The 24112-nt window shown below is 43.5% G+C and overlaps 1 pseudogene; it reads left to right on the plus strand.

Annotated features, from left to right (window-relative positions):
* Positions 1-23449, plus strand: part of LOC140691964 (trafficking protein particle complex subunit 9-like) — a 31297-nt pseudogene extending 7848 nt beyond the window's left edge.
* Positions 23450-24112: the final 663 nt, after the last annotated feature.

The raw sequence follows: 24112 nt of genomic DNA on the forward strand, positions 1-24112 counted from the left end.
CCCTGTCCAGTGCCTCCTCTTTTGTCGTATGAGGCACTGGTGACATTTTCCTCAGCAACTGCTTGGCTCTGAGTCTGCAGACCCACCAGAGAATGCCAGCTTGTTTTTGCCTTTTGAATTCTGCCCGTGGGATTTGGCGGAGTAACTGGTTGTGTGCTTACCCCATAGTGGCTGACACTGTCACCATTGTTTATCCAGAACCTCGTGTACCAGGCATGGCTCTCGGCATCAAAATATAGCAGCGCATTAAACATCCTTCCTGTTGGGTCTGTCTGTTTTGCTACAATAAGTGCTCAGACAGCATCTGAACATCAGTGAGATAACGCGGCCAGTGAGCTTGGGTCAAGCACGTTCTCTTCCAGTCACGTTTACTCCAGTGTTGCTTTTACTATTCCACAGTCATTAATTTATGAAACAATGCTTTGGTGCAGGAGCAGAGCCCATTTCTCTCCTGCTACTCTTGGTGGGAGTGAGTAAAACTGTCCAGCCTGAAATGCGACCACATTTTGTAGCTCAAAAGCTGCCTAGATGCATGTAGGTGGAGTTTTGGTTAGGGGCGCTGACCACGGTGGGGTCCCCAGGCAGCGCTGCTCCACTCAGGCCCCTGCCTTCCCTGGAGCAGGAGGTGAGTGTGGGTCTCACCGTCTTCGCATCCCTGGCCTCACACACTGACGTAAATTCTTGTATAGGCTGTCAAAGCCATTTTTGTTCTTGTGTGTTTCTAATTTTCGCTTGTTCCTCTTTTCCTTTTTCTTTTTTCCTTTTTCTCTTGTACTGCCCTGTGAGCATGTTGTTGCATCTGAAAAGGTGGGCTGTGCACACCCTGCATTGGAAATAGCTAGATCGCCCTCCATGCTGTCTCCATCGCTTTAAAAGGCAAAAACTTAACAGCTGCCTTGATCCATGTATTATCCTAGTCATGTTTTTATTTTCTAATTTTTGCAATATTTGCTTTGTTAGCACATCACCCACTGGTGTTTGATACCTGTTAAAATCCTTGATTTGAGGAACCTGTTTGGTCCTCCTTATATTTGGTGACAAATGCGCCCTTATTAAATTTGTTTGATTGTTTTGAAGAAGTGAGATACGAATTGATTTAGGCGGCTGCTGAGGTGTTATTTTCATGGAGTATTTAAACTTGTAAATTCAAAGTCTGCAGCATCTTGCTCGATTCCTGCTTTTCCACAAACGTGCTCGGCATGCGGTTCCTGGCTGTCGATCTGTGACGTGCGTGACGGCGCTGCCTGGCCGGCGGTCACTGGTGAGGAAGTGGCAGGCTCGGAGGTGAGCAGCTGCAGGGGATGCTGTTGGAGGAAGCAGTCACCGTTCTGTTATTTTTTTTTTTTTGCATTCAACTTCCCCATGCCATTTACTTTATTTTACCTTCATAAAGGGGCAGAAGCGGGACTAAAATCCATACCACTCTTTTGTTCCATTTACGAGGTTGTTTTTTCTTAGTATCAGGACAACATGGCCTTCTTCTAAGTAGCTGGCTCACCTGGATCTGGTGGACACAGGGACCACTAAAGGGGACCATGGCTTCCCCTTGGCTTCAGCCAGTGGGCATGCAGAGCCTGGTCTGTGGTTTCACTCAGCAGCCATGCAGGCCTCCCTGCACCGGACTTTACTTTTAACACATGTTGGCAGTAAGTAGCTGACTCGTTGTCTGTAGCAGCTGACGTCCACCATTGATGGCCGTGTCGTTAGTTTGCGGTAGTGAGTGTCCAACACCCCAGTCAGCCATGTAGGAATAAGCTTTGGCCGACCTAGGACCTTGGATTCTCACCCCCAGCCTGTTTCATCTCACCCGGGGGAAGGGTTTGGCCACCACCATCATGCTGACCATGAGGCCTTGTTTCTCCTTTCATGTTGTGGTCCAAATGTCGGCACTTCATCCTTCACTGACTTGGTCTCGCTTGAGACTGGCCAGACTTTCTTAAAGAGTCCATCACATTCTTGGGGGGAACAGAACAGAAGTAAGTGTCGCAAGTAGAAGGAGTCTAGGCTGTCCGGGTTGGCAAATGCAGGCTGGGATCTCTGATGGCTGGGCTGTGTCCTGGACACAGGGCTTTCCCGTGGCTCCCGAAAGCCCAGGGGTCGGAGTGAGAGCAGCCTTGCCTGGGTTCCTCCATCCACATCTGCTCACTGGCAAGTGTGTCTGCTAATTAGGAGCTCCCCCAGACCTCGGGCCCTTCAAAGTTCAGTCCACGGGAGAACCCTGAGTCCCTTCTCCTGGGCCTCCTTTGTGAGAATCCAGTGCCTTCTGAGGTGACCCGTGCCAGGAGATGCCTCCCCCTCGAGGGAGCACCCTTTGGAGGATTGTGACTCACTGCACCATGCTGTGAGCTTGTGGGGTTCCGGCCGTGGTCCCTGCAGAACCAGTCTTGAGATGGGCTTAGCAACGGACATGACAAGACAGGTTCCAGAGCAGGGCTAGGGGGAGGGAACAGGGGAAATTTAATGTGACCTCAAACACCTAGGTGGGTGCTGGAGCTGTTACTATAATGGGGAGCCTGGGAGGTACCTGCCAGAAATCGAATTCCATAGTAAATGGTGGACATGAGGGATTTTTAAGATGCCATTTGTCATCCAAGTTAGGACTTCAAAGAGGCACTCGGGTCTATGAACCTGGGGCTCAGGTGAAGGAGCCGGACTAGAGATACACATTGGGAGTCGTCATTCTTAGCTGGTGTTCACAGCCGTATAGGTGGATGAGCTCATCTCGAGATGTGCAGACTAAGGCTGAGGGGGGACAAGGCTGTGCCTCGGTTGGAGGAAAGCCCAGACCATTCAGCTTTGGTGTGTCAGTCAGCGGCGTTTGGGATTTTCAGAGCAATGCCATTTATCCTTAAGGGGCTAGGGGGTGGGGAGGGCCACCCAGGAAGAAATCTGAAGGGAAGGTTGTGGCCACGCGTGAGCGTCTTGGGACGATGCAGAGGCTGCAGGGTCCGGGAGGGGAGACTCCTCAGAAGCTGGAGTTGGAGTGGGGAGTGGGGAGAAAGTAGTCACACTCACCTGTGAGGGAGGGAGGGAGGCCTAGGGAGTCCCCACCCTACCGGACTTGCTTTCCCATTAACAGAAGGCAATCAGACAGAGGATCTGAGGTGAAAAGGGATGGGCGCTGGGAGGGGAGACAACCTGGAGAATGGTGCTTGGACAGATCTGGAATAGTCTCCCTGAAAACTAGAGTTAAAAAATCTCAGAATCTTAAGAACATTGATTGTGACTGGGGAGGAGACAGTTTTTTTTCTGGCCTCCTAAGGGTAAGGCATGTATCCGGGGACACACAGAAGAATCAGGCAGTCTGTTCCATTGGCTTGAGCCTTACCAGGGGGAACAGAGCAAGTTTAAAGGGGGAGAAGGGCAGCGGTGGGAAACTAGCTGGGCCGCGTGTCAGGTACCAGTTGGCCGCCCTACTTGCGTGTTGCATTCACATCCATGCCTCCCAGGTGGTCGGTGGCAGCCCCCTTTTGCAGATTGGGAAGCCTTCACAGAGGGGTTAAGGAATTGGTCCGTTTAGCGGCTAGTAAATGCTGTAGCAGGATTCAAGCAGGGCCTTGTCAGACATGAAGGGCATGTTTTCTCTACTAATTCCGGTACCTCCCTGTTGTACCTGGAATGGTGAAGGGGGTCAGTTTTGGAGCCTTTCAGAAAAAGTGCGATTCATGTGCCTCAGGACTGTTTCACAAAGCTCAGTGTTCGTTGATGGTTTGGAAGCACCGCAGTGCTTTTCGGCCCATAGAGGTAAGGTCTTACTCCTTTGACGATGACGTGGTTGCAAATGACGTACAGGTGCAAAACCAGACTTAGCAGCTTCTGAAGGGAAACTCTCCAGTTCTCCCTTGATAGGCTTTCTTCCACGGGATGTAACTGTGCTGCAGATTAGGCCTGAGCTTTCCATATGGAGTGAGGGTTTCTTATCCAAAGTTAGCATAAAATGGTCAGATGAAGAAAATCGACGTTGACAGTTTATTTTTGTGTTTCACTAGACAAGATATACTGTCAGTTCATGGCCCATGTAGCGAATGAAACTGAATACAGAACATTGCATTCTTACTTTCTATCTAGAGTTCTCTTACAACATAAGGTTGCCTGCTTTGGAACATCAGCTCCACCACCAGGGTGCCTGTTAGTGTGTTGGTGTGATTGCATTTACACAGTGAATGTAATCTGGGCTTCCTCAGCCGCAAACACTCCAGTGCAGAATCACGGGCTGTAGCCATCTCTTAGCCACGCAAATACTTCTAAAATTATATGATGCCAGAAAAGAAAGAAGAGAGAGAGAGATTGCCTTTATCAAAGTTCCTTTCAATTCTAACTGCAAACTGTTTTTGAGCAGCTCTGGTTTCCTTTGGATATGAATATATACATTTCTTTGCATGTAACCTGGGTTTTGGGCTAGAACACCAATCTCTTGCTGTCCACAAGCCACAAAAATAGTAGCCAAATTGCACTCTTGTGAAATATTTTATTCTTTTTTTCTGAGAAAGGATCCTTGAATTTGGGACTTGGGCGGTGATTTTTGCTTTTTGCTTTTCCCACCCATCTTGTAATCTCTCACTCCTTCCCACATGGCCCCCAAGAGGCCGTGGTCTCAAAGGAGCGGGCAAACACCCAGTTTGTCACCATGCAGTGCTGCTGTAGAGGGAGCCCAGACAAGACCTAAAGGACATTATCAGAGAGGACTTCCTGGAAGAAATGGGCTCTACATTCAGTTGTGAGGACATAGCAAGTGTCAGCCAGGAGAAGGCATCAAGAGGATGGCTCACGTGGCAAGTACAGCCTGGGCAGAGGCCTGGAGGCTTGTGGGGTGGGGACTCGGGGAGAGTGCCTTGTGTGGTCCAGGGTGGAGGGTGCCCTGCTGGGGAGGACACTGGAGATGGCCTAGGGTGGAGGGCTTTGGAAGAGTTTGGGTTTTACTAGAACTGACACAGAAGGCAGTGAAGGGTGTCAGCAGGAAATGACCCACAAGAAAGGTACTTCTGGTTTTGCTTCTGATATTCTACAGGAAGTAGGGTCCGGACGGGCAACAGCAGGTATGTCTCTCCCTTTGAGACCCACCCCGTCATTCATTTATTCATAACACGAGCACTTCTGAGTGTCTAGGGGAGAGAGGGTGGACCCACATTAGTAAGCAAAATGTATTTGCTTCTTGGGAGCTTAGCAGTGTCAGAAGTTGACTTAACCTAGAACGTTCTAGGAAGAGAGGAAAAAAGTGCGGAGGTTGGAGGGATGGAAGGCTTCCTTGAGAAGCAGTCAAAATGAGCCTGGAGGCAAGTGGGAAGTAGGAGCAGGTCAGGGGGCCCCTGAGGTCACTGGGGACCTGGGTACTGAGGTGAAGCTGGGCGAGAAGTGTCGGGGGTGCGGCTAAAACTCCACCTGGGAGCCTCTGAAGGGTTTGAAGTGGGGATTATGTAATCAAATTTGTGCTTTGGGCAGGCTGCCCTGGCTCTGTGTGTGTGTGTGTGTGTGTGTGTGTGTGTAGCAGGGAAGAGGGGGAGGGTGCCACCAACTGGAGGGGTCATTAGAAGACCATTCACAGGCTGGGAGGTGACCCGTGGGAGAGGGGCGTCGGGGCTGCTTGGGAACGGCAGGGGCAGTGTGGATGCCGGATTTCCTTATGGGGAGGGCTTGTTAGCGGGGCCGCCCTAGCGGCGCCTTTTGGCTGGAAGAAAAATGATGGAGGCCGCCAGGTGGACTTTCCTCTTCTCTCCTTCCCTGCCTTGTGTGATTATCTTAGCTCAGCCAACATTTGGAATAGAAGAGCTAAGTTTCAGGGTAGCCCAGGACTTTGTTGAGCTCGTTGCAGTGAGATCTGATAGGATTTAGGTTTGTTCTGCATGTTCACTTTGCTAGAAACGTCCCGTCTTTTGGATTTCCATAGGGGTTTTATTCTTGATAAAAATTGCGTTCTTGGTGAGAGGAAATTTAATACAGCTGTTGTCTTTCTCAAAAAAAACATCTTTTAAGAACATTAATATTCAAAAGAATAGGAATATATAAAAATGATAAAGTAAGGCTTTGGTGTAGTTTCTTTGGTTTCTGAGTTAATGTGCAGTTACAGCCTTTGCATTACTTAATAGCACATCCTTATCAGTATTTAAAGAGCTGTTAGTGAGCGCCCCAGGCCCCACCTCTCAAAGCATCATTAAAGTTTGCTCTGAAATAGTGAGGTCATAAAGGTCTTGATTGCAGAAGCCAAAGAGTTGGTTTATAATATGCAGCATAGCTCCCTTTATAAAATAATAATAGGATCAACATTAAGAAAGTGGAAGATAATTGATTTTTTGAAAGCTGAAACATAAACTTTCTTGTGCTAATGTTGCAACTGGAAATTTTGAAAAGAAAAATCCTTCTGTAATATCATCTACGTGGAATTCATATGTGCCTTTCACGTTTAAAAACTAACTGCGCAGTGGTTTTTGAAGTCAGGAGCATTCCAGCTGAGATACTGACATTGATGGTTGCTGGTTTTCAATGGAAGGGCCTATATTTGCCTTCTTAGCTGTTTTTTGTTTGTTTGTTTGTTTGTTTGTTTGTTTTGTTGTGAGAGGGTTGAGTAGTGCTTTGCCAGCAAGATTTTGAGGCAATTTAGGGGCAGATGTCGTGTACCAGCAGTGAGAAATTTTCATGCATTTTATTTTCTGGACATCAACGGGGCACATGTGGGGTTTGTGCCTGCAGGCTGGAATGCTGCAGGACTCCCTGATCCATCACTGTTATGTCCTGGAGCTGCTCCGGTCAGTGAATGATTTTCTGTGGCTTGGAGGTAAGGTGGTCTGATGTAGATGATCAGATGTGTAGTTAAAGTGCTATTACTTGAAGTAAGAGAAACACAGAAACGTGGCTCTAAAAATACAGGATGAGGGAGGAGAACTGGCTGAGCTGCTTGCAGTGGGGCGTCTTCTCAGGTTACTCCCTCACCGTGATTCCTGCCAATATCCGCCCCATCCCTGCACGGTAGTCCTGCCGAAGCAAGCATTCACTTTGCTCAGAAACTCACTGAATTTCCTTGTGCCTCTGTTTGTTGCCTTTTTTTTTTTAAAGAAAATCTTGCCCTTTGCTTAAATGCCATCCCTGCTACTCACCTCTTACATTCATTCTTCTGGACCTCGTCCATACATAGCTGCTGAATGGATGAACAGAATGTAGTATCTCCATGTAGTGGAACATTATTCAGACGTAAGAGTGAATAAAAAAGAAAAAAAAAACAAAGGGGAATATGAAAAAGGCCACCTGTACTGTGAAGTCCACCCTGACTGCTCAACCCGCCCTTTTCTCTTTGAAACCCAATCCCTTATGCTCCACTCTACTCTTTTTGATAGTACTTACCACCTTCTAATAAATTTTAACGTTTTCAAAAAAAAAAAGAGAGAGAGATGCTGATACCACTTCAACATGGACAAGCCTTGGTAACAGCATTTTAAGTGAAAGGAACCAGACAGAAACGGCCACATATTGTTGATTTCAGTGATCTGAAATGCCCAGAATAGGCACATGCAGAGGTAGAGAGCAGGTGTTGGTTGCAAGGGGCTTGGTGGAGGGGGGATGGGGAGTGACTACTAGTGGACAGGGGGTTCTTTTGGGATGATGGAGTGTTCTGGAAATAGATGGTGGTGAGGGCTGCACAACCGTGAGTGTGCAGAAGACTGCTGAGCGCTGTCTCTGGGAGTGCCTGTTGTTGGGGCGGCTTTATCTTTTTCTCACCCTGCAATGTGAAGAGTCATCTTGTGATGTGGCATTTCTACTCCTGTGAGTGGTGAGGATCAGAGACTTTGCAGAGTCATGTTTCTTTTTTCCCCCTTGCTAAGTGTAGGCAAAATAGGTTTATGCCTGAGAAATTGCTCCATCTGCAGAAATGTCTTTCAGTTTTGCACGGTGTAAAAATCTTGAGAGCTTTTTAATCGTTGAGCACAGTCTGTGGGGGGGAAACAGCCCGTGAAGCCTGAGTGAGACATGGAAGATGCGCGCTTTCCTCCCTGACACGGGTGGGGATTTCACCCCCGTTCAGACAGTGAAGGGCCCAGACCCGTGAGCGGAGTTGACACTCGTGAATATTTACGTGTATCCACTGCATCATCTTGGATATTAATTTCAAGCTGAGTCAGTTTGTGGCGGCAGCCTCATCCTACATCAGGAATTTATAGTATCTGCTCTTTGAGGTGAAGACCAGACAGACTTGATTATTTAACAGCCTCCCTTGAATTGATATCTCAGATTCCTTTGTCAAAAGCAAAACAGCAGAAATACAGACGTCCTTTAATGTCGCTGTGACTTGGAACTGGTTTAGTCTCAGTGCCTCAGTGGCCTTATCTGCGGGTGGGGGAGATGATAACAGTGCTTCCCTCAGAGGGGCTGGTGAGGGGGGAGTGAGAAGCACAAATGTAGGACTTACACGAGATGCTCATGAATGACCGGATTTAGTGCTCTCAGCCTGGTGAGGCCTCAGGGGCAGAGATGTCAGAACAGCAGCCCTAGCCGGAGCTCGATCCGCGTTGGCAGCTGTTACGATCACTATCACCACTGTGGGTTATCAGGTAGTTTTAAGACTTGGTAATATGAATTCGCGAATAATGTTAAAAGACTAGACATCTCAGATCCAGTTTACATAGTTCTCAAGATTTCCTCTTGTTACGGAAATGACAGGCCAGCCGAGAAACAAGCACCACTCGGAGGGTTGGAGTACTCAGATTTATTACGCCGGCGGGCTCAGAGGGGCTTCTGCTCCGAAGCTCTGAGCACCTTCAAGACGTGCACATGAGGTATTATAGGGTTAATTACAAGTATGGGGCTATTAGCCAATAAGGTTGAAACAACAAAAAGCAAGGAATCAGTACACTGGAGCTTATCAATTTGGAACAGATCACGTTACTGACGCTAGTTGAGCTTGGATTTACGAGTTAGCTTGTTAGCCCAGTAAACTGACACTAAACTTTATATTTACAAGTTAGCCCAGCAGAACTTATATCAGTAAAACGACACTTATCACACTTAGATTTGTGACTGAGCTCGTTAGACCAATAGACTGACACTAAACTTCAGATTTATGAGTTAGCCCAGGAGAACTCAGATCAGTTATCCGACACTTGTTACACTTAGATTTGTGACTTAGCTTGTTAGCCCAGCTGGGCTTTTCCTTCACACTCTGAGAAATAGATGTTTTTTCCCCATCTTAATTCTGAGTTGAGTCTCTAACAAAATTCTGTATTCCTCCATCTTTTTGCTTTAATTCTCCATTTCTTAAAAAAAATTTTTTTAAATGGTGTTATTGGGGACTGAACTGAGGGCCTCATGCATGCTAAGCACATACTCTCCCAAATGAGGTAAAATCTCCCCCCCGATTTTTTTTTAAACTTTACTTTCTTAATATTCAGAGGTTAGAGGCCTCTAATTCTTTTTCTGGAGACTTGTCCATGAACCTGTAAATCTATAATTAATGGACAAAACTTGGTTTATTAAAAAAATCAATAGAATATTCTGCAATCCATCCAAAAGGAAATGCTCATTGACTTAAAATGTTTCTCCTTTATGGTGATTTCTCCTGTTTGGTCTAGCTTAATTTATTAACAGCCATCCTCATCATCATAATGACCAAACTCACTGTAAGTGGTCACCTACCTAAGGCTAAAATACCTTCCTCAAGTTTTACTTCATAGCAGGTGTTGGAGGGTAGGTATCAGTGTCTCCTTTTTTGCAGCTGAGGGATTGAGAGATGGGCCAGCTTGTCCCAAATCACACGCAGCTGGCGGTGGCTAGCTCGGTGCTGGAATCCAGACTGCACAGGATGCATTCTCAATTGCTCCTCTAATCAGCCCCCGTTGAGTTGTTTCCCGAACTCCTGTGAGCCCATAAATGACCGATTTTAGTGATCTCAGCCTGATGAGGTCTTCAAAGGAGAGACACCTGTGAAATTGTGAGACAGAGTGGCATAAATTAAAATTGTACATTTTCACAAATGTTTTATTTTCAGTTAGTGACTTAAAAATTTAGTATTTTTTTTAAATTTAGTGCTCTAAGCACTAAAAACAAAACATTAAAAGTAATTATAGTGCAAAAGAGAAGTGGGCTTTGAAAATCCAACCATTGCTAATGATGTTACTTGTTTTTCTCTAGTGGCCCTTATTGTCAAATACTTACAAAGACTGAATTGGTTTTATGTAGTCTTAGTATGGAAGAAAAGATTGTCAGTGAATATTGTAAGTAAAATCCTTACTCGTTTGTTTCCTGATGATGAATATGTTAGTTGTTTTCATGGCTTAAGTACATTTCCTCGTTTGTGAAATTTGAGTAATATCGTTTACCTTGTCTGACTGTGAGAGTTAGACACCTTGTATACAAAGCACCGTAGAGCTGCTTAATAAAAATGTGCTGTCACAATGACTGATACTTTAGAAGGATCAACTCTGAATACTAAAGAGGGTGGCTTATTTCTGATGCATATTCAATATGTATATATATGATATATATGAAAATGGTTTAAAGAAACAAGGATTCTATTTTTAGTGCAGTATGAAATTTTAATGAAATCTGTATCATTCTAGTGAGACAGGGACTAGTTACATTGCCTTAAGCAGATGACCTTGAAGGTTATTTACTCAGCATATGTATTGTTACAACTCAGAATTCACGTTGCCGTGTAACCATCCACTCAGACATTTAAATTCGTCTGACTCTGAACAGATCCATTAAGTTTAGAAAAATCCACATTGATCATTTTCAGGGAGTAAGCTTCTCTATATTGTGATTAAAGAAAATTTTGATATTTTTCCTGCACTCTTAACAGGTTTAAAATATCAAAACATTGATTTGACGTGTCACTTTCTTAATAGATAGAATAAAGCTCATGCTGTTGTATTATGTAAATAAATGTTTTTGTATTTCATCAAACTTGTATGATTTCCTGGCTCTTTGAGAAGTATTTTGCAAGATACTTAGATAACCTGCTGTTGGAAAAATACAGACGTGACTTTTATGAATGTAGGCGTAGTACAGATCTGTTGGTTTTTGCTACAGTGCAAGACACGAGGCCTAGGAGAGCATTGCTGCGGATTGCCAGGAGGACAGATCCCAGGTCTCAGTCTCCCCTCCTGTAAAATGAAGTTTCTGGACTGTATTCTTCCCTCTTTTAAGACGAGTTTCCATGAGCCTATGACTTCTGTTTATATCCAGGACTATTAGCAATATCAGATTAAATACTGTATACCCCTCCCTTCCCCCGAATCAAAGTGTAGTATGTGGTACGTAAGCTTTTAGTTACCTGATTCTCGTTTCTGATCCTACAGGCAATTTTTGTGTTGCATCTTTCCCGGCAACCTGGAAGGTCTTTTTAGCCATAGGTGGCACAGATGCACCTTCTTACAGTCTTAATTTTCCTGTTTGTCAAAGAAGGCTTAAACAACGTGATTTTATTTTGATTACTTTGCTTAACGCTTCAGAATAGCACAATGTCCATTGTGTCTCTTTACCTGGAAAAATTATTCTGCTTATAACTTTGTTTTATTCTGTCATCTCGCTGTGAACATTTCAGACTTGCTGTGCAAACAGTGGCAAATTCTGACTTTGCTTCCAGTGTTAGAAACCAGTGAGCCAGGATTTTAAAAAAGAGCTAGAAGCGGCCTCTGGAACACCTTAAAGGTGAAAAGTGCATTGAGTTCCCTGAGTATTGACCCCGCAGCTGTGTGTTAATTGGTGGGAGGTGATTTGGTACATATACGAAGGTGTGAAGTGTTTTGACTTGGTTTTGTGTGCACGTGCTGCCACTGAGCCACGTGAGCCTGAGTCAGTTCGTTCTGAGTTTTTCCCTCGTCTGTGAGATGGGGACGCTTGTATCTGCTTTGTAGAATTGTGAGAATTAGAAATTATGTAAAGTGTTTCCCACAGTGTGTATGTCAAGAGGGCTCTTAAACTTTAGCTGCCGTTTTGTGTGAAGCCATCATTTGATGGTCTTTGGCAATTACTAAGAAACAGGAAAATAAGAAAAGCTGGTTTTATGATGAAAGATATTTGAGGAGGTTCCATAGTTCCTATACCCATAATTAAGCATCAGCAGAGTCAGAACAGTTACACAGCCGCCCTGAACCAACGTTAAGCCACAGAATTTTTTGTTACTTCATACATGTTGGGGCTTAAGGGCATCTAATACTTACACACATGTTGTCTCCAGCAGCCAACTGAGAGATGACACAAAAGACTAGACAGGCGATAAATGTCTTCATTGTTACTGATGAAGCCACGTTCTCCATGAACTTCAGGGCTCTGGGAAAATGCGTGTCATGATTCTGTGTCCCAGGAGTAGAGACTCACCCTGTCGCAGGTATCTCTGGGCCACAGCGAGCCTTCCCTTGAGAGGATGTGCCCCATCATGCACAGGGCTGTCCTGCCATGGAGCTGAGCATCCCGGTTGCTTCCCAAGGGTGGCCAACACTGGAGGGAAAGGAAGGGTTTCACATGCCCTGCTTGTCTCCCCAGAATCACAACTCACTCTGTTAGTGTGAGGAGGGATAGCTGTGGGCCAGGGGTCAGGGGTGTGAAGGAAGAAGCACTCTCCATGGCCCAGAGGAGTGGGGAGGAGGCATCCCCTCCTTCAGTTTAAACAGGTGGTGGGATAGAACAGAAGGCTGCTCCCCAAGAGTTTATAAAAGGAGAAATAAGGATTTCCTTTGGGACTTAGTCTAGCCGGGAAACAGAGAGGATGATTAGAAGGGAGACTTGTAAATCACTTTAATATTAAGTTGACGTATGTTGAGCACCAAAAATGTGCTACATTCTTCTCTGAGAGTTTTACAGAAATGAATCCTTCAATCTTCTCAACAAGCGAGTAAGGAAGGTTTGATTGTTATCCCAGTTTTACAGTGTGGAAATTGAGGCACACAGAGGGTAAGTAATTTGGCCAAGGTCAAAAAACTAGTAAGTGGCAGAGCTGGTATTTTAACCCTGGCTGTCTGGTTTTGAGGCTCACAGAGATGAGCTTTGGTTGTTTAGAGGTACCTGCATGCCTTGATCTCTGTACCTCTGTGCATCAGTTAGCCCAGAAAGGCAGAGAAAGGAGAGTTACACAGGTGCTCTCAGTCGAGTATCGGCCACTGTCCACGAAGAGTGCACCGTGATTAGCGTTAATTGTTTTCCAGGCAGTAGAACTTTTCGTATAACAGAAATTTAGTCCATTGAGTTAATCTAGAAACCCTTCCTGCTCTGCTTCTTTCCATGCTTGCTATGTGACTGCCTGCCCGTGATTAGGCCGTTGAGAAAATGTACTCATGGTTGAACTCTGATATTGCAGCCTGGTTCATAGTTTCACGTCTTCTGTTACATTAATAAGTTAAGTTTCTAGTTTTCTTGCATCAGTGTCTCATGGGTTTGGTTAATGTGAAACCAGTCCATGGGAGCCCAGGGGTGCTGACTGCATAATTTTTGAGCACGTTGTGGCACTTCTACCCATGCAGTCCTGACTGGAGTATGTCCGCCTTCCGCACTGATTTCCCCCAACAGCAGGGTCCTATCCCACACCCGGATCTGAGGCTGGGAGCTCTCTGAGTAGGCCACTCAGAGGCCAAGTCCACTAATCAGAAAATGATGAAGTACCTGAAAGTGGGTTTAATAGAAGAAAAGGGCTTCCAGGAAGTCTGATGGGCTGTTCAAGTCCATTTGGTGAGAAGCTGTCCATTGTCTGTGGTTGAGGTGCTGCTTTGCTGTTGAAAAGTCTGGAGTAGATGAAGGGACTTTAAAAAGCAGAAAGGAGTGATTTCAGGTGGTACATCCACACTGGTGAGAAGTGATGGATGACCGTCTGTGTGAGGCATAGACAGAGTCCTACAAACTTCATAAAACAACTTTAAAAGCTCTTCCATCTGAGTGCAGTTCATATGGGGTCCAGTTTATCACTGGTTGCGCTGAGCGGGCAAGTAACTGATGATGACAGAAAGGACACGGAGGCATCAAAACGGTCTCAGTCATGTTCCCTGTTTAAAGGATGTGGCACAGTGTAATATATTTGAGCTGGTTTTTCACTGAACAATTTTTAGTGTTTTCTGGGACTCCCCAGTGCCCCAAGGTTCCATGCAGCTGGGAGTCCCCTCTGTGCAGCTCCGTCAGCGCTTGCCCTGGGCTGACGCGGTGTCCCGGGGAGCAGGACGGTCAGCGTCCCCGGCTACTCCGAGCCCCGTCTCCTCATCCGCAGGGCCGGGTTTCTCATCCATGTCTACTTAGTAGGGTTGCTGAGAATCACACGTGATGGTTATCAGGTGTGATTTCTGGTTGTCTCTGTGATTGGCATATAGTCAATATTTGATAGAAACACTTTTTTTTTTATTGTAATTGTGGCTTTTATATTGCAGTGGTTTTTAGTCTGTATTTTTTATAACTTTATTCTTATTTTTAAATATGCCCTTATTTTTATTTATTTTTTGGAAGTACTGGGGACTGAAGCCAGGACATTGTGCATGCTAAACAGGTGCTCTACAACTGAGTAATAGCCACTCTCCTTGTCTGCACTTAAAAATACATATTGCAATACACAAAAGAGCTCTTAAACACCATCATGGGACCTAGTCTCTGTATAGGCAATTGAACACGTATACTATTTCAATAAGAATAAATGTTGTTGGGACATACATTTCTGAATCTGTTAATGTGCTTAAAAACGATCATAGCTAGTGATAAACACGAGACTTGGATCCAGTACTTCTTAGGGTCTGTTTTGCCATCATGGGAAATTACATTCTACAGAAAAGACTAATTGGGTCTCTTTGATATTTGGATGGTTTAGCAGATGATCAAGGCTTTCAAAAGCTGACAGTTTTGTATTTTAAACTAACTACAAAGTTATCTTCTAGAAGTTGGAAGTCCTAAGCTTGTGAAGTGCCCAGTAATCCAGGGGGTATGTGTCTGTGTCTGTGTGAACGTTTGTGTGTGTGATTTCAGGAAGGTAGAAATAAGTTCCATATATACTTCTGATACCTTTCTCTTCCAGTTCAAGGTATAGGCATATATTTACAAAAATAAATTGATTTTCTTTTGTCATTTGGCATATTGGTGGGAATAAGTGGTTCTCATACTTGTTTCTGAAGTGTTGTGGAGCATGAGCTTAGAAAACGGGAGGAGAAAGAGGCAAGGAGGCACTTCACACTTTATGCAGGATATGAGAAACAGGAAACAGTAGCTTTTCTTTTCTCTTTTCTTCTAAAGCAAACTGGCACTGAAATGTAACATACTATTACTCAGAATTGCTTTTCTAATCAGATACAAGGGCCTCAGGTTTTTCAAGGCAACATGAATGATGAAATGTGTTTTAGCATTTATCTTTAAAAGTAGTTTTATTTTTCAAGTAAAAGGCTATAACCTATTCTTTCTTCCAGTGGTACATGAAGTGCTCATTGATCCAGGTACATGATCTATGTGCTTAGTTTCTTTGGGTTTTTTGTTTTTTTAAGTGCTTGTTTCATTGTGGTGAACATTATGGTGAAACATTATGAATGTTTAAAATTTTTGGATTTTGATCTTTAGAACATGTTGATTTGTCAGAACTTTTAAAAACCTGATTGTTCTTTGGTCGTAGTTTGGTGGGGCACCCTATTGGTTTCTGCTGTCTGTTAAAGAGTGAAATTGTTCCTCTAGCCTGCAGATCATTAAGTGAATGTTTTGCAGTGTGCTTTAAAATTCATTGAATGCATTGAGCATGTTTGTCCAGTGAATTTTGAATTCACTCATAGTATTACTTTGCTTTGGTTCTGTGGCTTTTGCTCCTCTCCTCAAGAATTTGAATTCTCTGTTGCATTTTGTATACGTGTTCTTAACAGGGGAAGATATTTTGCATTTTTTACAGAGGTGGCTTTTCCCATCCCCTCTGAATGTCTTCTGTAATTGATACAACAAAAATCTGTTATTGCAGTGCTAAATTATTTCATAAACTATTTTTTGGCTTAATCAGAAACAATGACAAAGAGTGGTAATAAAAAATACGAAATCCTTCCTTCCTTTGAAGAATATCAATCAGGTGGTTAGGCTCACGCATGCTTTGTGCCTGACACACTTATTCTCATGTCATTGTGTATCATGAATCGGAGATGGAAATACTTCAGGTTTATAGATTTTTGTTTTAACATTTGTGTTGAATTCTTTCTTCAGGCTGATGTTTTGTGTTGGGTTTGTGGAAAGTGTAGAAGAAGGGAAACAAATGCTTTGTCTTGTTTTCAGGAGGCCTGAGTTGCTGATGATAAAAGAATTGAGGGTGGGCTGAGGAAAAGAGTGACACTCCCTCTCCTCCCAGCTGAAATTGATGAACAATGAAATCAATTAAGTGTATCGGTATTTGACCAATAGAATTTAGCGAGACCAAACTGGCTAGTTATGCACAGTGGAAAGTATTGAATTCAGCTGCAGAATTAAGTGCTTTACCAAGTAGCAGCAGCTTAGAGCAATGAGAAAAATCAGTCCTATGATGAGCTATAAAAATTATATAATATCTTTTATTTCTGAAACTTTTCTACTTTAAGTTGTGTAGAGCTAAAATTAAGTTTCAAGCACCAGGAGTTAAGAATGTGGGTGGTTCTGTGGGATCGTTATTCAGGGATGTGCCTAGACCCTGCTAGAGTGGCTCTGCTGGCAGGAAATGACCCAAAACCAGGATTTGTCATCCCAGTGTTTTCTCCATAATGATTCCATTTGGGAGCCCTTGATTGGGTTAACAAATTGTAACAGACCCCAGCCGCATGTCAACTTTAAGAAGAAAAAATATGCTTAGTAACTGCTTTGCAAGCAGGGGCCTGTGCATCCTCACTCCTGTCTCCTTGCCTTAAAGAGCAGAGACAATGCTTTGCTTGCATAGTTGAGGTTTTAGATAGCACTCTGCTCATTGCAAAGCAAGGACCCAGGACCTCAGCTATAAAAGCTGGGCTTGTGTGCTGTTAGATAGTCTGTTACCCCCACAACAAGGACCTGGCTGGTCTGGTTGTCTGCTTTGTAATTCACATACCTAAAGAATGTATTTTGTTCCTCTCACCCCATGACTTCCCTAAAGATACACTAAGACTATGCACTCCTGGTGGATTCTACAATCTCTGTCTCATACAGACTTTGCCCAAGTTCCTGCTTACTATCACACAACTGTTAATGACTATTTCCTTTGATTAAACACAATAAATATGGGAGAATTTGAGAGGCTCGTGGAGTAGGCTCCCTACTCCCTATCGATTTCTGGACTTTTTCCACTGTCTTGAATAATCATTCCGTGTCGGTAAGATTTCTGCCAGCCAGAACCCAGAGTTCCAGGTGAGAAGGATGCAGTTTTATCTCTCCTACCGGAGGGAGAGAGAGAACATAATTGAGATCTGCTTCCTTGTGGTTCACCTGCAGCCTTCTGGCCTCTGCTCACAGGGCCTCTATCCCAGGACTGACCACAGCCTTTTCTTCCCTTGTCAACTTTTCCTGTGCCTTTCAGAAGTTGGTCTCTTCTTTACAATTCAACCCTGGCAGATGTGATGGTGGTCAGCGTGCTGGTGGGCAGTCACTTGGGGCTCCCAGGAGCCATGCTGATTCTCCTGAGTCTCTCATTCGGGATTACAGAACTGTCGAGCACCGGAGGAAGCCCATTCACGCGAGGTCAACACCGCATTGCATCACTTTCATTTTATTTTTGAATTTTCAGTGGAGAAATTTCTTATAGCAAACTGTTCCAGATTTTCGTTCACCTGCTTTCCTCACCACCATTTCCTTGTTGGCTCTGGTGCTTGTTTGAAGAAACAGGTTTCTTCTCTGGTCATTTCTAGCAGCTGGGATTACCGAATCCTTGATCTTCATTTGAAGCAGAATGCTTCTTCGTGATGTCAAGCTGATTTTCCTATTTGTGAATATTTCTTGTACACTCAGCAACTGTTTCAAGTGAAATGCTCTTATCCAATTTCGGTTAACTCACATTTGCTGATCTCCTGCTTTCATGCTGAGGGCAGTTTTTCTTCCTGTAATAAAAGCTCGCAATTTGCATTTACTATGGGAAGGTACTGGCCCGAGGTGGCTTTTGTTCTTAACAGTTTTAATACAATTCACCCATTAACATATACAGCTGTACAGCGGTTTTTACCCTATGCCGAGAATTGTGCATCCCAGTGAATCTTAGAACATTTTCATCCCCCCAACAGGAAGCCCCGTACGCATAAGCAGTCTTTCCCATTTTCCCCATCCTCCCCCAGCCCCAAGGAGCCACTCTTCTCTCTCTGTGGATTTGCCTGTGTTGGACATTTCATATAAACCCAGTCATTTCAAGTAAATGGAACCGTCTATTGTGACTGACTTCTTTCACACTGAGTAACGTTTTCAATTTTTGTCCACGTTGCGGCCTGGGTCAGTACTCTATGCTTTGCCATTGCTGAATTATATTCCACTGTATGGCTGGGACCCACTGTTTACCCATTCATCAGGTGATAGGCATTTTTTTTGTTTCTGCTTTTTGGCTCTAATGAATAATGGCGCCGTGAATATTCCTGTAGGAGTTTTTATGTGGACATTTCTTTTCAGTTCTCTTATGTGTGTGCCCAGAGAGCAGAATTGCTGGGTCATCCAGAAACCAAACATTTCACTCTCTGAGGCCCTGCCAGGCTGTTTTCCAAAGTGGCCACGCTGTGTTACGTCCTCACCAGCAAGGGCTGCGAGCTCCAATTAGTCTGTGTCTTCATTACTGCTTGTTACACTTTTTTAATTATAACCTATTGTAGTGAGTGTGAAGCGGTTTCTCCTAGTGGTTTTGACTTTATTTCCCTTAAAGCTAAAGATATTGAACATCGTTTGATTGTGCTTATTGGCCATTTGTATATTTTCCTTGAAAAATACCTTTTCAGATCCATTATTCACTTTTTAATTGAGTTGCCTTTCTATTGTTGAGTTGTAGGAGTTTTTTTCTTATTTGGAGATACAAATTCCTAATCAGATAAATGATTTGAAAAAATTTTCTCCTGTGTGTTTTTTTTCACTTTCTGTATGGTGTCCTTTGAAGCAAAGTTTTAAATTTTCATGAACTCCAATTTATCTCTGTTTTCTTTGTTCCTTGTGCTTTTGGGGTAATATTTAAAATCCGAGGTATTTTATTTAAACTTTTATATATAAAATAACTTAATTCTTAGGACCGTTCTAGGAGATGGGTGCTGTTGTTCTTCCCAGTCTGTGGATAGGAGACTGAGATGCAGAAAATTTCACTGACATATCAGTGTTACAGCTACCCAGTGTTGTGGGAGTTCAGACCCTCATGTTTGTCCCGAGCATCTGTGCTCTTCCCCTCCATGCTCCACTCCTTCCTGGAATCGTTAATGAAAAAGTCTTTCCTTTTTTGATTTCTTGTTAGTTTGTTTTCTCATTGGGGACCGCATCACCTCATTTTCCTTGCAGAGGTCAGTGTAGCTTTATTTTAGGTCTCATGTAGGCAGAAGCATTGCTATCAGTTAACTTCTTTATTACTCACCCTCGAGTGATGATTGTTGCTAGTTGACCCAATCAATTCATGCTTAAGTCTCTCCTGCTCATGACACTAAAAACAGTCATGACTTACAGAATGCTCAAAGAAGAAAGTACCTGATTGATTTCATTTTGCTACCCAATCAAACCAATCAAATAAAAACCCCGATGTTGACACAGATTATAAGCCCTCCAGAATATGGTCACTGTCTTCTTTGTGTTTCATTTGTTTGGTCACAGTGTCTGGATAGTGCCTTGCTGTCCAGCAGTTTTGTTAGGATACGGTGCTCGTGAATCATTGTAAGGACAGTATTTGGACAACAGACTGTGTTGTTCATTTCACGAGGGAAAAGAGCATATAGAAATACTGCTCAGTTCTATTTTAAAATTAAGCTTGGAATTTTGAGAAGAGTTCAAGAAACCACACAAAGCTCTTTTTCACTAACTTTAGATCTATCTTATACACATTATGGTTACATAGCAGAGTAACTTATCAACTAAATTTGACAAGAAGAGTGTATTATTGATTATTTGTTTTAGTTGAAATATTCTACCTGGGATAAAGTAATCAGTGCCCATAAATGAACAAATATGTTTGTATTTCTATGCAACATGGGAGCAGACTTCATATGTTTCTATATAATATATATGACTGTGTGTTTTAATCTGTCTGTCAGTGTTTTTATACTTTTTCAGCAATGTTGTAACTTTAGAATTCTTCTAAGAAAATCACCCCCGATTCTAGTGCAGTTTGTACAGTGTATCCTCTCTTATGCATGGGATTCCACTGTCCCCTCAGTGAGGAATTTCCTCTCCTATTGAGTCAGTAGCAGAGTTAAAGGAACTGTGATTTCTAGGCCTTTGCTCTCCATGTGTTTGCAGTTGGCTGTCAATCACAGTTTTCCCTTTCTTGAGTTTTCATTGTTAAATTAGAATTATGGAAATAACTATTAATATGTTGCATCGGTCTCCCTAGAAACTTGATGTGTTTGTGCTTTTCAGTTTTCAATTTATGAAAAATTTAAACGCACTTTTTTTTAAGTAGTCCTTTCTCACTAGATATTTGTTTAACTCTTTATAGTTAAAATATTTTTTTCCCAATGAATGAATCGGTGTGCATGTTTTAAAAGGTACGTTACTTTTTAGTTTTCATATTGTAACAGTTATATTCATTGTAGAGAATTTGGAAAATAAGGATAAAAACAATAATAACTTAAAGATGGCCTCTAACCTCACCTGGAGATACAGTTGTAAGGTTTGATATTGAGAATTACAGGTCCTCTCATGTTGTTCTTCTTCTTCAAGTATGTTTTTGTCACTTAGACCCTCGAATTCCCATATGAATTGTAGCAGCAAGCTGTCAGTTTCTGCAGAGGAGCCTGCTGGGATTGTGATCGAGACCACGTTGAATGTATGGATCGCTCTGGGGAGCACTGCCATTTCAAGAGCGCTGTCTTCTGATCCAGGAATGTGCGTGGTGTGTCTGTCCAGGTATTTAGGTCTTCTTTAATTTTTTTCAGCAATGCGTTGAGTTTACAGAGTATTATTTTACTTTTTTTTCTTTGCCTTTATACTGAGGACAAGTGTGCAAGGTACCGGGATCAGAAGTGTATTTGAGCCCCGCCACTTGCTGCCACCATGGACGCTGTGCTCTTGCTTTGCCCTCTGTAAAATCTTCCACAAAATAAGACCTCAGTAACTCTGTCTTGAATGAATGATTATATGATTGTTGGATGATGCTTGAGAGTCCTTGTGATGATGTCTTTTTCTCAGCCTTTCCCCTCTTCTTAACTATGCCCTTTCTCTTCCTTTCCTCCAGCCTGGTTTTCAGCCTGCCTGTGGCATTGATTTTCCCTGTCTGTAGACTCTTCCTTTCACTGGTACATGATAATGTTACATGGGGGCTGTGGAAACTTGCTAGATATCAAGAAAGAGCAAATCCATTGCATGCTAGTATTTTTAGACTGTGGTATTTTTTATCGATTGAAATTAAATGAGTCACACCACCGGAGCCCTCCCGTGAGCTCTTTTCGCCTTCCTACAGGTGATACTGCTCTTGTTGCTGCATGTGCCCTGTCCCCAGCCTTGGTTTTGGAATTGAGAAAGTCACCCTCAGTGGAGCCCTCTCTTTAAAAGATGAAGAGAACATTTGCTCCTTCTCCCTCGTTGGGGACTTGGATGAGATGAGGTACCAGATAAAGAATGGAGCCCCTCCTCATTCTGACCCCTGCTCTTCCCATTCCTTTGTCCAGGGGAAAAGAGTACAATTGAACAGTATAAAGATTGATTGTGAGCTAATGAGATAGACAAGACAACCGAACATTAATTAAATATCCTTTCATGCCGGAAACAAATGAATTATACACACAAAAAGCACATAAATCACGGTAGTACTGTGGTTACAAACATGGTTCCGAGTTCGAGTCCTGCTCTGGAGTGACCAGCCCTGTGAGTTGGAGAACTGGTAGGTCGGCTTAGCCTCTCCCGGACTTGTTTTCTGTCCTGCAGAGACGGGGCTCGCTAGGCGTCCCTCCCCCGTAGAGGTGCTGAGGGGTGTAAATGATGCGCGTGGGCAGCCCGATCACAGCTGCTCGTTCCTCATAAGTGCAGGATAGAATGGATTTGCGGAGACGGCTTTATGACCGCCCCGTGTAGACTCTCAGTGCTCCAAAGGGATGCCTTGTGGTTTGGAGGTGGGATTCCCACTTCTGTAAATACCCAAGGATTGTGTTATTTGGCCCTGCTTATTTGAATGTATTCTTTAGTAAGTACATATTGTAGATATATTTTTCAAGCATGCATGCTTTTTTCTTTTATTATTTATATTTCTACCCTCTCGTCTCTTGGTGTGACATTTCATGGAATCCAAGAAACAGTCCTAAGCTACCTGCCTCTTCACACTTCTCCATGGTGGTTTTCTTCCCAGACTAGAAGAGGGTTTTGCATAGGAAATTTTCTTTGTTCCCCTTTTCTTGGAGTCTCTCTGTCTGTCTGCCCATCTCTCACCTGTCCATCTGTCCATTTCTCTACCCACTCGTTCTTCTGACTTGTTCCAAGAAGCATTTCAGGCAGCTTAGAGAAGAACAGATACCAAATAAACAGGTGAGAAAATAGGGCCAAGTTCAGACAGTGAGGCTAGGAGGCGAGCCTGTTTGAGGGTTGCAGATGTGAGACACACACCTCTGCCCTGTCATTTATAAGATGGACAGCAAGAGTGTGCCCGAGGCTCCCACCAGACACAGGGTAACAGAGTTTATGGGAAATGCTCACTGGCTGTGAAATAAATAAGTGGCTTAGGAGAAGCCCAGTCTTTCCTGCTACTAAGGCTTAGGAGAATATTTTGACTGTCTTCCAAAATCAGAGTATTTCATCGTTTCTTTTGTCAGAGTTCTATGTATAGTTGGTTACATTCTATATCTGGAAATTTCTCCAAAACTGCTTCCCACGTGAGTCCCATGGCTCAGGAATGGGGTGGTTCTGCTCATTGACCGGGGTTGGCCAGAAACAGAAAATGACAGCCTCAAAGGAGCCTGCTATTTCTCAGTTATGTTTTGTCAGTGCTGTACATTTCAGAGAATGCTTTCACAGTTTCTCTCCATCTGAGGCGGCAGCGTGCTCTTACCAGCATCAGGAGCTCAGGGTCACGGGATGGTGGGGGCTGACTGCACTGCTGTCAAGACAGCTAAGGTAGTCACTGCAGGCGTGGTGCTTTTACGTAGTGCATTTCATATTCTTTAATAGAAGGTTTCAACAGGGAGTTAATTGAGTTAATTAACATTTAATAAATATGATGCTGTTTTGAAAAGACAGGTATAGGCAGAATATAAGCTGTGTAGACTTTAAAAATGGTTTCATTTCTGAAATTTTAGTAGGGAAGATTCACAGTTTATCTTATTTATGCCTCTCTTATAAAGTAACAAAGAAACAAGACAGAAAAAGCAGAGGATGATTTCTGTTCTTCGTCTCGGCTTGCAGGTGCCCCTACCTCCAGTGGCATCCATCCAGACACCAGCAGTGACACTGGCCGTGCTCAGAACTGCCTCAGCCCTGAAGACACAACTGACAAATAGAAGGGGACCGCGTCCTGTTACAGCAGGTGCTCTCCCTTTGTGGGTCCTTACGTAACTGCGCGGTGTTATTCAGGATCGCCCGTTCCACATTGTGCGACGCTACTGCGGTGTCTCCTAGTTACTTGTTTCTGTAAGTACTCGTGTATTTTCTCCAATGTGTGGTACTAGACATCTAAAAATGCTTTTTTTCAGATGAAAAGCAATGTGTTTTTAATATAATAAGTCTGAAAAAAGGGGTAAGAGAGGCTATCCTGGTCCCACTACTCAGAGATAATAATTAACACTTTAACGTCTATTTTTGTCCTTTTCGTCAGTGTGTATCACCTCTGTCATAAAAGCCAGCGAGCACTCTGTGCCTGTTTACTGTGTGGAGAACTCCATTTTCCATTCGGCTTTTTATATGTTTTCTGCAATATTCTATCTCCCCTGGCATGATTTTTAATGACCAGTATAGAATTCTGTCTTGTGGAGGCATCGTCCATTTTACTTCAGACTAAAATAAACTTTTAAATTCCTAGTATACTTTACTGAAATACTGAAAAGAGAACCGTGGTGGTACCGAAAGTCCCCTACCTCCCTTCCCCTTATTTCCTGAAGGTAAAAGC

Source organism: Vicugna pacos, chromosome X, assembly GCF_048564905.1.
Source record: "Vicugna pacos chromosome X, VicPac4, whole genome shotgun sequence".
NCBI lineage: Eukaryota > Metazoa > Chordata > Mammalia > Artiodactyla > Camelidae > Vicugna > Vicugna pacos.